The following is a 14,471-nucleotide window of genomic DNA, read 5'->3' on the forward strand; positions in this document are numbered from 1 at the left end:
AAAAAATTTTCATAATAGTTAAAAAAAACCACACTTTTTTGATAATTTTATGAGCTAAACAAGACTAACAAAATTTGCAAAAAAATTAATTAATAAATGTGTAACAATAATAACTTTATATATTCTTTATTTCTTTTAATAACGTTAAAAACAAACCGAAAACATTTATAATCTATATGAAGCAACGCGAATTTTGGACCACGTTCTGAGGTCTCTAGCGCTTTTGAATAGCAGAAATGACATAAATGAAACAACCACAGCTAAAAAGAACCGATTGAGGAGAACAACACCGACAATCGCATTAGCTATAGGATTGTTACACATATAAATAAAGCCACTAGCGCGAGAAAAAATTAAAAAGAAAAAAGGTCGCCATTGGAGAGGCCATGAATCGTAGAGCTGCAATGCAAGTGGCCACAGTGCATCTGCTTCCTCCAGTGAGGGCTTTCCCGGAGCAAAAAAGTCAGAATTTTCGCCGTTCTTTTTTAATATTGCAAGATCAAGACATTTTACAAGTTGGCAGGCGTCTTCTACAGCCATGCAGGCGCCTGCACATATTTCGTAATAGTATAATTATTTGTTTGTGATATAAGTATATAATAAAAAAAAGTGTAGAACGTTATAGGGAAGTAGTCCTTATATTACTGATGTGATTAAGTTGGAAAACAGAATTTTTCATAAACTTAAAACCTTGTAAATCACAACTCTTCATCTTTTAAAAAATTTTTCATTTGATATAGACTTTTCAAGGGTTTATGAAGCTACACTACGCATGATGTTCAGTTAACTGGTTGTAAAGTAAAACTTTTTTAAATAAAGTAACGATATTTTACTAATACTTTTCACAAAGCAAAGCAGAAAGAAGTGAATAAAAGGCTGGCTAGCTGAAAAATAGTCATTACTCAAAGTGTGTGTGGGAGTAAATATACTTCAATCGAGCTTTATGAACTCGAAAAAACTATAAAAGTTTTATTAAATAATAATAATAAAACTCGTTAAGCTGCTAAAAATAGTCGTCCCTTAAAAACTTTGTCTTTTATAAAGAAATTAATAAAGTTACTTTTCTTAATATGAATTTCCAATATAACTGCTTATATAGTACCGCAATGTTGCGTGTTCCGCCTAACCCGTTTTTGTAATAAAATTTCTTGATTTTGATTATCGTTAAAAAGGTTCAAGTTGATTGGAGGAAAATAATAAACTTTTCTCTAATTAGTAGACAATAATTTTACGCTATTAACAAACAATAAAAATTTGTGTACTTAATAAAACTCCTGCGTTGTTTCAACTAATAGTTATAGCTTATGTTAAGTGGGCAAAACAAAATTTTAATAAGTTTTGTACGCTATTTCAACCAATCTTAAAGCAGCTTGAAATTTATTAAAACAAAAGATAATTTTATGCGCTATTCTAACTAATGGTGGTACAGCTTTAAACTTAGGACTCAAACATAACAAAAAAAATTTTGACACAATTTTAATAAATAAAAATATCACTCTTTAAAAAATAGATAAATATGTATGACTAATATAAATAGTTTTTATATAATTTTAATAATAACATGTTCAACTGTTCATTTTATCATGAAGAATAAAGACTGGTATAGTTGGTATTAAAAAAATTTCTTTATTTTGAAATATTTATATATAAATTGCCCAAAAATATATTAAAAAAGAACTAAATTATACTTAAAAAAAAAGTTTAGGAAAAGTTTAGGGTCTGTTTTATCACTTTTTTACAAAAAAATATTTTCACAAAAATATATGTAACCTTGACCGAAATGATGAACCATTGGATGAGCTGCATCGCCAATCAAACAAACTCTTCCACACCGGCGACTTTTTAGAAAATTTAAAAGGGCACCATCAAATATATTGGTACGAATTATATCTTTTTCGTCAGTACAACGAATAATAGTTTTTATTTCTTCTGATGCTTCTTTCCCAACGCCTGAAGTTTACAATAATAAAAAAGTTTTTTTAAAATAATAGATATTAAAAAAAAATTTCAAAAATTTATTCTAAAATAAAAGAAGTTTATAGAAAAAACAGAAATGATAAAAAATTTAAATATAATTAATAATAAAATAAAAAAGTTTATAAGAAAAATAAAATTATAAAATAATAAAAGTTTATAGAAAAATAGAAATGATAAAAAATTTTTCGTATAAATGATAATTGAATAAACAATAAACAATAAAAATAATACATTATTTATATTTAAAATTAAATAAATAATAAAAAGTTAATATAATAATAAATTCTTTACATATAAATAAAATAGAAAATTTTAAAATAAATAAAAAATATATAGATTAATAAAATAGTTTAAATAATAATAAAAAAGAAGTAAAAGTTTAGAATAAAATAAAAATATTATAAATAAATGTTATAATATATACTAAAATAATGATGAGTATAGAAGTTCATAGAAATAATAAAATAATTAATAATTATTAATACACACAAAATAATTAATAATTTTGTTTATTAATAAAAATATAAAAACAATAAAACTATAGAAAATTTTTTTATTATGGTTATATAAAATAAAAAAAAGATAAGAAATTATTATAATATATTTTAAAAAAAAAAAATAAATTAATAAAAATAACCCCATATAAACAAAATTCAAACCTTATAAGAATAATAAAATATAAATAAAAAAGACTTTATATATAAAAAAAAGAAAAAAGGTAGGAACTTTTTCATATATATAATTAAAAATAGTGCTATAATAGTATATAATAATATATATATTATAAAAAGGTAGAAGCTTTTATATTAAAAAGATATATAGATTAGAAATTAAATATAAATATAAATATAATACTTGAAAAAATAATATAAATAGTATTAATAAAAAAAGGCAAATGCTAAAAAAAAATATAATAAGATAGTAATAGTATAAAACGTATTTGAATTTAATAAAAATAAATATAAAAGTGAAAAAGAAAACAAAAACAATGTAAAACGAAATAAAAAAAGAAACAATATTTTCATAAAGTAAGAAAAATGTTAGAGATATATTAAATATATATATAATTTTAAAAAAATAAATATAATAATAAAAGTATGATATATTTTTAGTAGAAAAAATATACAAATAATAATATAATGATATTAATTGTTAGCTATATAATATTATGAATACATTTCAATATAAACTTTAATAAAATTAAGTTTAATATTATATAATAATATTAAACAACTAAGTAAAATTAAAAAATATCTACAAATAAAAGCAAAAAACGTATAAAAAATATAAATAAAAAAAAGTTTTACAATAAAGCAAAAAGTCCTAAAGCTGGAGAAACTTTTACAAAGGTATGAATATACAAACTTTTATATAATAAAAAAATAATAAACCAAAGAGCAAAAATATAGAAATTTACTAATAAAAATAAAAAAGATAAAAAATAATAACAGAAAGTTTTACAGGAAAGCAAAAAGTTCTTAAGCTGTAGTGGGGAAGGTGCGTCTAAAAAAAACTGAAAATCGCAAACCCAAAAAGTCCGCCCTTTCGGCATCCGGCCGGCCGTGAAGGAAACGTAGTGAGTTCTAATAAAATATAGTAAAAGTTTATGTGAAAAACTTCATAATAATTATTATTAAAATATAATCTTTAAATAATTATTATTATAAGAAAAATAATAAATGCTACAAAACTTTTTCATAATTATAACAAAAATATTAAAATTACATGTAACAACCTTTATAATAATTGTTATTATAATAAATATTAGTAAAATCGCTCATATTACGTAAGAAAAGCTTTAAGATGATATCATAAAATCTTTATATATATAAAATTTTAAAAACGATAACAACAAACTATAAAAAAATACAAAACCTCTTAAAAATTATTATCATAATTATTATTATTAAAAACGTTCATATTAAATATAAAAAACTTCATAATATTGATCATAATAATAAAATGTAGCATAAGGTATTATCTTTAACACGATAACAATATTTATTATTATTATTATAAAAATAAAAAAAAACTACAATAATGTTCTACAAAAATACTAGCATCTTGATAATAAATATTATTAACTTAATAAATAATAAATATTAAAATTTATACTACTATTATATTGTTATTATAAAAATATAAATGAATTATATTATTTCTAAAATAACAAAATATTACTATAAATAACGTTAATAATATATAAAAAAATTAGTAGAATAATTTCAAATTACAATAATCAAATAAAATTTAATATTGGATAATTAGTATTTTAGAGAAATTTATAAAAAAAAATTAATAATACTAAAATAATTGTTATTAATACTTTAAAAAAGTACAAAAAGCTTAGGTAACATTATTATATTAATAATAACTTATATTTAATATTATTATATATTTTTGTATACTTTTTTAAAAAATTCCTTAAAAATTTAATATTATTTATATTTTATTGACTTTTTACAATTATTTTTTATAAAATTAATTATTATTATATATTTTTCATAACAATATTATAAATATTAAGTATATTATAATAATCAGTAATAATATACATAAAAAATTAAAAATATTATTATATTATTTAATAAGTTTAAACCTTAAAAGCACCGTAAATATATTAACAATAATAAACATTATTGACTTTAATATAATTTTATAATAATATTATATTATTATTTATATTGATAAAGTAATATTATTATTATGAAAAACTATAAAAAAACTTTATTACGGTGTATACACTAAAAATATTATTATTATAAATAATATTACTTTATAATAACTATTATTCACTTTATAATAATAAATAAAAAATATGAATATTAGCATATTAATAATATTCTAAATAAGTTTATAAAGGTATAAAAAAACTTAATAACACTAAAAACATGACTATAAATATAAATTTGAATTGATATTATTTAATAAAAATTGTAAATATAAAAAAATTTAATAACTTTAACATTATATTATTATTTAAAAATATATAATGTATTATTAAATATTTTGTATATTATTATTTTTCTTTTTAATAAATAAATAATAATAAATTTCCATAAAATGTTTATTATAATGATCATAAAAATTAAGTTGTTATAATAAAAACGTTATTAGAGTAATTTATGATTAATATTATAAAATAATTAACTTAAAATAGTTTTTTACAAAACAAAAAATAATAACAAACCTTTTTTTATAGAACAATAATAAAAATAAAAAGCTAATAACCATTGAATATAGAAATAGAATATTTTTGTTAATAATAATTATTTAATATAAAATATAATAACTTTTAAAAAAAGTATAAGCAAATAATAATAACTTTTTATTAAAAAAAATATTATCTTATAAACTTTTATAAACAAAACAAAATATTATTATATATTATTTACTATAACAATACAATACATCTGTTATCAATATCAACTTTTATATATAAAATCAATTTGACTTTCTATAAATTTAAAAAAAAATTATATTTTATAATAATAACTATTAAATATAAACTGTAATAAAAAAATATACTCAAATAATAATAATAACTTCTAAAAAATAAAAATATATTATTCACTACAAAGCTTCACTATAAAGTTAAAGAAAGAAAAATATATTTATATCAATATTATTTTTTTAATATAATTTTACAGTATCTTTTTAAAAAATTATAGGCACATAATGATAATAGTAGGAGTATACTAAAATCAACTTTTTTAAAAAATATAATTAAATTACTATAAAATTCATAAACAAAACTATAATGAAAATATTATTATAGTTTATATATATTAAAATTTAATAATATTACTAAAATACTTAAAATAATGAAAACTAAATACTACAGAAACTATAATTCTAAGAAATAATAAGCATATAAAAATATTATTAACTTTTAAATAAAAGACTATATATTTTATTAAAAAAACTATATTATAAACTTTATAAAAAGAATAATATGCTCTCTTAAAAATAAATTACTATTTATTATAACTTTAATAGTGATAATAATAACTTATGCATAATAGTTTTAAACATGACGGGATGGTCATGATTGTAAAGAGCTTCAGGCTTAGAAGTTATGCCTCGCCAGCAAGAATAGCCTCTATAATGAATTTTAGGAGCCTTCAAGTATTATAATATCATTAAAAATTGAACAAAGCTCGTATAATTTATTAAAAAGCGTTTAACTATATAAGTAGCCAATTAAATTAATTATAGAAAAGTGCAAAATAATCTTTATTCATATAAAACTAATTTTTAAGTTAAAATTGTTTAAAATTATCAATTTATGTTATTTTTATATATATATAAAAGAATAAATTAAGTTCTTGTAAAATTTAAACAAAAAATAAATAAAATTCATTATATTTTATTGGTAATCAGCCAACTATAAAAGTGGCCAATCAAATTAATTATTAAAAAAGCGCAAAATAATCTAGTTGCATGAAATTAATTTTTAAATAAAAATATTTTGGTAGCTAATTTGTTAAAGGTACCCAAATACCCGTTTTCAAAAATAAAAAATATCAAAATTGTTTAATGCGTGCAATTAGTCAAAAATTAAAAATAACGAATCTCAAATCAAATTTAGTGTTTCTCAAATACGCAATTTTATAAACCCAAAAAGTTATTGAAATAACTACTTAAAAGTTATAAAAAGATAATTATAATAAATTTCAGTAAAATCTTTAAAATTTTATATAATAAATCTAAAAAACAAATATAATTCAGCTTTTTAAAACATTTTTTATTAAAAAAATTATAATAACTCTAATTAACTTTTTATTAACGCAGAAGTCGTAAAGTTAACTACTTAATAAAAGTTATAAAAAAAAATTACAAATTTTGTAAGTAAATTAGCCTAACAACCAGGTACAAAGAGTTCAGCTTTTTACAACAATTTAAATAAAAATTATTAACTCTAAATAAATTTTTCTCTATTTAATTTCCTTGTTAATATTAACATTAATAAATAATATTTTTTTTAAACCTTGAATTGTTCAATCCACTTAATACATTAAATATAACATAATTATTTTCTTTTTCTTTTAAAATTTATTGTATCGACTCGTTTATTATAATTTTACTATACACTCTTTTTAAACTTTTATTATATATTATAATCTTTTGCGCTTTTTTTTATTATCATTACATTTTTATAAATTTTTAAACTAAAAATACTATATATTATCTAAATCATTAAAACTTTTATAATTACTTTCCAACCAAGCATTTTCGAAAAGTATGTTTCTCTTACTAAAGAATGAGCCCCATCTGCAGCTATTAAAACAGAGCACCAAAATTTTTTTCCTTAAAAAAATTATAAATAAAAATTTAAAAATTTATTTTAAAAAAAATATATATATACCTGTTGTTAGTTCAACCATAACTCGATTACTATTTTCCTTAATAGTAATAACTTTTGAATTTTTTTTTATAATAACTCCAACTTCAACTGCACGCTGAAGTAAAACAATTTGAAATTCCCCACGATGAATATTATATTGAAAAGAACCAAAAATTTCGTCAAGTTCAGAGTCAAAATTTTTTCCTAACATATGATAATATAGTTTTAAAAATATAAATACTTAAAAAAAACCTTCAGTTGGAACTTTAAATATAATTTCTCCTGTATTTTTTATAAGTCTAACATCATTCTGCTTCAAAGACAGATCGTTCATTCTGACGTCAATGCCAAGATGTTTTAAAAGTATTAAAGTATGCCCGATAAGCGACATCCCTACAACAAAAATTTTTCTTAAAAAAATTTTTTTAACTAAAATAAGATTAGTTATAACCAGAACCAGCTGCTTCGATTTGAGAAACTTTTTCCAAAACTATTACCTCGCCGTCTTTATAAGCAGAACGTAAAGCTATAGCGAAACAAAGCCCCGCAATGCCTCCTCCGGCTATAATCACACGAGATTTTCCATCGTCCTTAAGCATTTAAACTATACAAATTCAGAGTATATATACAATTTTATTCATTCTGTATAACTTTACAACAACAATTATAACATATTTAACAAAACGTCTATAACAACTAATGATGCCGTGGCTAAACCCGATATTTGGTTACAATTTCCACACGTGCTCCTAGGCCGCGTGACGGTAAAATACTATTTAAAAACGCTTTTTGCAAAAAAAAAAGTAAAACTTGCAAAACAAAATTATTCTTATCCTTTACTTGTTGTTAAGGTTTTTATAGCTTGCAATACCAAAAATAAAATAACTTTTACATTTTATGTATTGGTAAATTTTTTAATAAATACTATAAAATTTTTTTTAAAGAACGATTTGTAATTATAGACAACGTAAATATTAACAATTCTATACATATTTAAAAAGTCAGTAAACTTTTTTGCCTATTTTTTCTATTTATCTCTTTGTTATTTTGTTCTCTTTACTATTCATACTTATGTTTATATATTTATCATCTCTCTTTCTTTAAAATAGATTTTTAATTTTTTTTTTTTCAAGAAATTTCAATGTAATTAATTGACACGATAAAAGCTGATAAAGCTTTATTAATAATTTAAATAATTGTTATTTTTTATTTCCTTTCTGATTTAGATAAATAACTTATTAAAGCTTTTTTATCTTTAACAAGTGTATGCGACATTCAAATATATTTAGAGGAAAAGTTGACTGCAACAATTAAAAAATGTTTAAACCCTTGACTTAGAACAACGAATGTTAGTATAAATACTGTTTCCCTTATCACCGACAGGAGAAAAGTATTACAAACCTCTGAAATAATTTAGTAGAAAAGGAGCGGAAGTTTACTATAATAGAGGCTAAGAGAACATTTTACTAAAGACATATTAATAAGTTATTTTAAATTGAAAATATGATGTGATGTTGTAAATAAAAGAAAATTTGTTATCAAGATTGTCAGTTAAAAATTTAAATTTTGTATTTTTTATGTTACCGTAACAATAAGGTAAAACTAAAGCGATAATTAATTTTATATGAAAAATTCAGTAATTTTATTCTATCTTTATAAGCAACTAGACTCTATATAATAGCTTTAATTAAACACAGAAGTTATAATAAAGTTTAGTGAATAATTCCGTTAGTTGTATTTTAAATTTGCAACGGCCCATTCTTACAATTATGCCTTAACTTATGTCTTTCGCAACATTTCTTTTCTGTGTTGCCCAAAGTTAAGACTTTATTTAAAATTACTATCTTTGTAAAGTTACTATGAAGTTAATTCTTGAACCTTTTATTAAAAACAAAGCTAAAAAAAAATTTTTTTTTAAAGTTTTTAAAAAAGCAGAAAAAAGGAAGACTTGAGTTTTGTTGAGCTCACTTCAAAGTTTGACGCTCTCCTTTTTCTAACGGAGTCTTACATAAAGATATTACAACTTTGTATTAAATAAAATTAAAGAGTTGATTAACGCTTGACACCAGTAAAGAATGACTAATAAAGTATAAGGAAATTCAAAAAACAGCAAGGAAAAATGAAGTTTCTTTAAAAACTGTTTTACTTTTCATTTATATTGCTGGCATGCTACAGGCTTAAAAAATAACAATCATATCGTGCTTGATCTAATTTCCTTCTACTAAGTGTTAACAACGAGGACGAATGCGCTTTATCATCACAGCTTAATAGTATACACATTAAGAGAAGGAAAAGCACTATAAAAATTACAATAATGCATATTAGCAGAGTGAAATCCTAGGACGCGAGTACTTGGTAGAGAGTCCTTTTCAAAAGCTTTCTTAATAACTTTTAAGGTGACTGATAACCCTAGTAAGCCTGTTAGTAAAATTTTACCAAGATGTACTTGAACAGGCTCAACTAGATATTTTTTGGTGTTACGCACAAACTAAAGAACATTCACTATCATTATTAGGACGGGATTTTGTAATACTTATAATCCTTGTATATAATTGCTTAAGAAACAAGTCTAGGCTATAGAATCATGGACTATCTGCAGACGTATAACAAAAGCTTGTTTTTAATTGCAGGTTGCTTTTCTTCGTATCAAAAGTTAAAAATGGCTATGACTTAGTAAGTTTGCGTGACTTGAGAAAGAAGCGGGAGTTCCAACTTAGTCTGCCGTCAAATATCGTCTCGAGTTAGTTAACCGTACTGCGAGGAATATTAGTTTAGTTTGGTTTAGTGCGAAACTATGAATTTGACCAAGTTTCTACCGTCATTAATCCAGTTTTAGACAAATTAATTACTAACCTCCAGGTTAAAGGCCATGTTTAAAGCACCGTCATCTAGGGCAGTCAGACAGATTTTAAATTATAATATGAAGTGGTGTCATCAAAGTATTGGGGTAGGCATTCATAGATAGATAAAAGTAAAAGGATAAAAGAGTGTCCTGGGGGACATACAAGTTGAGATTTTTATTAACAGAATTTCGAGTTTACTCTAGCATAATAAGTGCTCTTAGCAAATTAAGAATGTGCTACCGCTATTAAGTAAAAAAAAAATTAGCAGCAAGCACTTTGTAGAATAACCATATTTTACCAAAAACTTTTTAATTACCTAAAAGGCCATACCTATTACTTTATTATTGTTAAAGGCTTTTGTGGGCTCTTTCGTAATCCTAAATATTTGGTGGACAAATGAGTAATTTTTTAAAAACCAATACACACATACTATCCACAAAGTCTTGTAGCCTGGAAAGAATGACAGCTCCTACCCCCCTTTTCAAGACAAAATGGTTTTAATAAAATAGCTAGGGGGCCTAGTTTTTTTAAAAAAAGTTAACTTTCGCTAAGTCCCACCGTTTTTAAAAGTAGGTGGTGAAAATATTTGGTTAATAAACCTTGATATCAGGAAAATAGCTTTTAAAGTTAGGTTTTAAAGCATTAAATAAGAAATACTGTCGAAGCTTGAGACTTTCCTTACATAAAGGGACTCAACAATGATCTCAAGTTTCGCATTAACCTCGTGACCTATGTTTAGGGCCCTAGAATGTAAGTCGCAACTAATGTGAGCATGGCTCTTAATGCTCTAATATTCGTCAAGTTCTAATATAGAATGAGCTACCAGTGAGTCGGCAAATACCTCTACAATTTCAGAGAGCGTCGTCGCTGTGCAACCGGAAATATGAATAAGGGATGTTGGCAGGTCACGGTAATTTATAGAGGAAATTGTCCTTTGGCCTAGAATTCGTCTGCCAGCTCTCGTTAAACCAAGCTTTCACTTCTTTCTTAACTCGGTTGTTTTTCTTTTTTTATAAATTTTTATCGCCAGTAAAGCAAGAGGTCATGGTATCCGCTCTTAATTACCGCCTTCTTTCAAGCAGTAACTTAATATGGTCCGGCGGAGGTTGCACTGTAATAACACTAGCCAAAAGGAAGGCGAGAAAAAACCGTTTAATACCTTTACAAATGGTTAAAAAAAGCATTTCCATTTATCTATATTAGTTTAAATTTAATTTAAGATTCTTAGAATAAACATGTTTTGGTTCCCTTTAAAAGATACGTTGGAGTCGATAGTTACTATATCTCTATATAATAATATTTGTTAACATAGTCTCTGCTAAACTGTTTGATAATGCGTTTATTTCGTAAATATTACTTTATTATTGTGTGGTATATCATAGTTTAGATGTATACGTAATTTTAAATATACTACTCGTCTTCACGTTCTTCCAGTGAGGGTCCAAATGAGGAGTTTTCACTGCAGGACATGTATATAGCGGTTACATAAAGAACAATCTATCATGAATTATACGCAAACAACCTACACCAATTAAAAACATGAACTAATATATTCAAAGTAAAGGGATGTTAAACATTTTGGCAGGGGCTATATTAACAAATATTTATTATATACAAATATGGTAATTATCGATACTGACACACCTTTTGAACGGAACCGAATAAACATGTTTATTCATATATTCTAAATTTAACCTATGCAAATATACATAAATGGTAACACCCCTTTAACCTTTTGTAAAGGTTAATAAAGGGCTTGTTTGCCCCCATCAAGACAACTTCCATTCTCTTTTTTTTCTACTTTTTTTGTTGGCGGTGTTATTACAGTCATCTCTTTAGGTCTTCGTGTGTTAAGAAACGCCTTCCACATACCACCACTTAATGACGGAGTGGATAGTGGCTAAATGCGTGATGTTAAGGCGGTGCTCTTTGCCGGTCAGTGCGTGCCTTTAATTTGGTCTTAATTTATGGACGAAGTTAAAACATAGTAAGACCCTCAACCTTCAAAGACGAACTTATTAAACGAGCACAGCTAATGATATCGCTGTGCGTATCCTGCAGTGGACGATATTACTAGCGGGATGCTAAAAAAAGTTGCCTTTGGTGGCGGTTAACCATCTTTTATGTTATGCAAATACTACAATCTCGTTTGCAATATATCTAGCACAATAGAAAACAGCCATTGTTTTGATGCTATTAGAGTCTTCGCGGACTTCAGCGGCTCCCAGCAAATAGCATTTCATTAGCCTACTCTTAGCAATGGGTAACACCATGCAGGCTGTTCTTCTACATTAGCTAGAACAACTTGTAGAAACACACGAAGCGCTTTCAAAATTACAGTTTGGCTTTTAAAGAAGTCACTCGACGGTACAACAACAAGTGAGTGTTGTTAAGTGGTAAACTCAAAACTTCACTTTTAAAAATATAAGGGCGTTATTTCTTTCGATGTTAAAAAAGCCTTTAACCGCATATAAGGAGGAGTTCCATCGCTAATTATATTCAGTAGGCACCCTGTTAGCCTTCTATACCAGCGTCGTTTCTATGCGGATGCATCGTACAATTGAGAATTGGCACTGCGCTTTCACCTGGTGTTCTCCAGGACTTTATGTTATTTCCCCTGCTCTTTGCGCTGTACATGCGGTACAGTTCGGTCCGTGCGAATCCTCAAACACGCGTCGCGCTTTACGCGGATGATAGTGCAGTCTAACGGCCCCTCATTAATACGGCAACACCTACAACTCTACTTCAAAATACTTTTCAACTGTGGCTGGGAGTCGGAAGTCTTCAACAATGCAGAGAAAAGCAGAGCGTTTCTCATATTAAGATGCTCTTTACCACTTCACCTTTAACTTATAAGGATATTAACACATATTATCCGAGTTGGTTGTGCGGAAACCCACTTTCTCTAACCGCTGGGTGCTAAAAACGAAATGCCCTTGCGTAATAAACTACGTTATATACTTTATGCGTGGGCCTGCCCTAACCCCCTGTTTCTTGGGCGTACGAGAGACCATCAACAATTGCGTTAAAAACAACAATAAACTCTTCTGCTATTAATAACCGAAATTTTTTGTACCAACAACGTTGCACGACGATCTGGATCTGGAACGGCCTGCAGTCTTTTTTCTTAAGGAATAAACACTCCTTTAAAACGTGCTCCCAGAACAATCAGTGAACATAAACAATGTACGTACGATCCCCTGGATAGGGGCACAATTATCGTTTGCGTTCCTCTACACACATATGTATATAAAAAATGCTGAGAAGGCTTGCAAAAACTGATTATGAGTTATGCATAATTTTAGTTGTTAGCAACTAAGCAGTAGCGCTCGAGTTTCCGAGGATCCGTACAATTAACAATAAAAAAAAGTAAAACTGTTTTTTTGTTTCTATCTTTTCTAACGGTCTCATGGGGCTTTTTCATGGCCTTGTAATTTGTATGTTAGTAGAATGTTACCAAATGTTCGTGATTAATCCTAGCGTGTGCCTTAGTTCAAGGATATAAATAGCCGGGAAGGCTGTACGTTGCAGCTGGCGCGAGGACGCATTTTTGTGTAATAGCCGGATCAGAGCGTGTTGGTTTGTATATCGGGCGCAAAAAAGCTGTATATCTATAGTTCTTGTTATTCTGTGCTACCATTTATAGGTGCCGTAGTTAAGCACTGAGCGAGAAGATTGGGATTTTTAAAAAAAAAAATAAAAATTTGTGAAATTTTTGTTTAACTATTTTATCATAAACTTTTGAACCAACTGAACCAAAAGCCAATAATAGCTTACTAATTACAAATAAGAAAATTTTTTTTATTACCCGCTCCATTGAAGATTAAATTATTTAGCAAATAACCGATTAAATTGTTAACTACTGTGGGTTAAGTACTTAATTATAATTAATATTACTGGTTTATTGAATAATGTGTTTAATAATGTTGTATTAAATAACATTTTTTTTTACTTTAGTAAAATTTCTTTTGCTGTTTCCTGTACTTTTGATTTATAGCTTCGTGAGTTGCTTACAAGTGGAAAGGTAAGGATTTTTATGATAAAAATAATGTATACTATTAATTCTTATATTCGTAGTCGCTCTCAACAAGTTTCGTTTCTAAAAAAAATATTATTTTTACTTCCCTCGCGGAAGTTGTATAATAAGAAACATATAATAAAAAGGTAGCAAGCAAAAATATAAATTTATATAAATAAATAATTATAAAAGCAAATGAATTATACTTTCTAATTACAACGGAATTTATATTTTAAAACGCTCCAGGCGGACAAGTGAACATAAATGTCTATTTGGCACAGTATTT

The 14,471-nt window shown here is 25.2% G+C and overlaps 1 long non-coding RNA gene across 1 annotated transcript; it reads right to left on the reverse strand.

Annotated features, from left to right (window-relative positions):
- Positions 1 to 218: 218 nt before the first annotated feature.
- Positions 219 to 7,372, reverse strand: LOC135146024 (uncharacterized). The gene is made up of 6 exons (XR_010283650.1): positions 7,346 to 7,372; positions 7,196 to 7,287; positions 5,990 to 6,099; positions 3,439 to 3,560; positions 1,771 to 1,950; positions 219 to 548 (listed from the first exon to the last, which is right to left on the reverse strand). It is a non-coding gene; the product is annotated as an uncharacterized LOC135146024 (long non-coding RNA).
- Between the last annotated feature and the right edge of the window lie 7,099 nt (positions 7,373 to 14,471).

The sequence above is a fragment of the Zophobas morio genome, unplaced genomic scaffold, assembly GCF_036711695.1.
Source record: "Zophobas morio isolate AGI-343-1 ecotype UQ-CSIRO unplaced genomic scaffold, CSIRO_AGI_Zmor_V1 ptg000205l, whole genome shotgun sequence".
NCBI classification, from domain to species: domain Eukaryota; kingdom Metazoa; phylum Arthropoda; class Insecta; order Coleoptera; family Tenebrionidae; genus Zophobas; species Zophobas morio.